The sequence below is a fragment of the Rhinolophus ferrumequinum genome, chromosome 22 (assembly GCF_004115265.2).
Source record: "Rhinolophus ferrumequinum isolate MPI-CBG mRhiFer1 chromosome 22, mRhiFer1_v1.p, whole genome shotgun sequence".
NCBI classification, from domain to species: Eukaryota; Metazoa; Chordata; class Mammalia; order Chiroptera; family Rhinolophidae; genus Rhinolophus; species Rhinolophus ferrumequinum.
Window position 1 is genome coordinate 6,916,195 of NC_046305.1, and position 1,906 is coordinate 6,918,100.

Consider the following 1,906-nt stretch of genomic DNA (forward strand, 5'->3'; position numbering starts at 1 on the left):
GAGCCTGATATGTTTATAATGTGGTCTTTTGTTTGCCTTGTAAAGGAAAGTTCACTGTTTAGTCTGCATTCTTAAGTAGAGTGTGGCAGTCATACATCCTGTGTCTCCATGTGGTGGATACAATCATCTACTTCTGTATGAACTTCCGTTAGGGAAAATTCATCAATAAATGAGGTTCCGTAAAGTTGGCCAAATACAGATAGGCACACTCCAATTCTCAGTCTAAGGACTTTCAGTACTTAGCGTAGAAGGTACATGAACAAGTGAAACCATGAATGAATTGGGTGGCACCTCGGAGATCATCTTCTCTAATCATCTTATTTTACAGAGGAGGAGTTTGAGAGGCCGAGATTTCACGCTGCCACGTTGGCCGACCTGCTCATGTTAAACTTGAAGTCCTAGGAAAGTTGTAGTTCTAAACTTGGGATGCATCTCTCCCAACCTTGATGTGTCTTCCAATGCAGGCCATGAAAGTTCACTGCATCTCTCTTGGAAATGTTGCTTTGGGGCCCATTCAGGATCTGTGTTTGTGCATGGGAAATGGTTTCAAATATGTCTATGAAGGGTTCACTGAAACCATTATTTTGAAAAGCTGACCTTGCTTGGCTTTCCCAGGGTGGTGTCCGAGTGCTCGGGTGATGATGTAAGTGACAGGGCATTGGTTTTGTACAAGGCAGCTGTAGCCCAGGTGTGAGGGGGACACCAGCAAATGGAGGAGATGCGGGTCTCCCTGGTATGAGGACCATATGTACTGGCTTTTCCACCATCGTCCCGATAGCTTTGAAAATCATAAAATACGTTCAAAAGACTTCTGATATATGGATTCACAAATCCACAGTAATTGTCAGTTTCTGTGAAGGAAATTATTGGTTCAAAATGACTGCCATGAGTTTACTGGGGCACTTTGTAGAGCTGTCCCTCTCTGAGGTTGAGTTCCTCTTCTCTTACTTCCACTTGTCAGGTAGTTGCTCAGGTAGAGCATTAGGTTATCAGGGCTCTAAATGAGTGCTGTGTAGGAGTTAGCGACTGTGTGTTATCTTCGCTTGTTCTGGTTAAAAGATGGTCTTTGCCAAATCGTAGTAGTTTTTACTCATTACTTTAAAAAAAGCCGGCTTTGAAGAGTAAATTTGAATTCCTGAATTTAAGAGTCCTTATACCTGGATTCCCATTACTTTCTTTAAATTAGAGACACTTTTATGGATTTCAAAGAAGCAGAATTGCTTAAAACATGGTTCGCATTGCATTTAAAATACAGACAAAATTTTTCTCAGGTTTTTCACCTCTGCATGATTCTACTGAATCACAGCAAGTGCAGATAGTAAATCTCTGTACTCCTTGAGAGCACAGCTGGTTTCCAAGTCAGATGATAAAAATCGGATTGGAATTCCTAGAACATACTGCACCGCTGGATTGGCATTTGAAGTATAGAGGAAAACCTCGGCTCTCAGCCCGTCTCACTCTTTGTTTGAACTTAGCAACACAGTCCTCTCCAGGAGCCTTACGTATTCAGCAGCTTCCTCTCCCGAGGCATCGGCACACCACGGACTCCCGTTATTCTGACCCAAGCCATTCCCAGTGACCTTTATAAATGATGTTTTGGGTTTTGAGTTTCTAAGGAGCCAAGTCAGCATTTTAAAAGGCCCTGATAGATAGCACTCAGTCTGCCAGACAAGACCTGGGGCCACTCTGGACCAGGGTAATTATACCCCTTCTCACCATAGATCTACCCCAGGCCTGACTTGACCTACTCTCTGGAGGGAAGAAGCAGGACACTGCTTTCCAGTCTGCCTTTAGACCTTAACGTCAGGCTACTTTTGCAAGCTGCTAATCCCAAACAGCTGTCTTAAAAATGCAACATCATCTCTATGCAATCAATCAAACAACTGTATATAGCTACGTATATGGA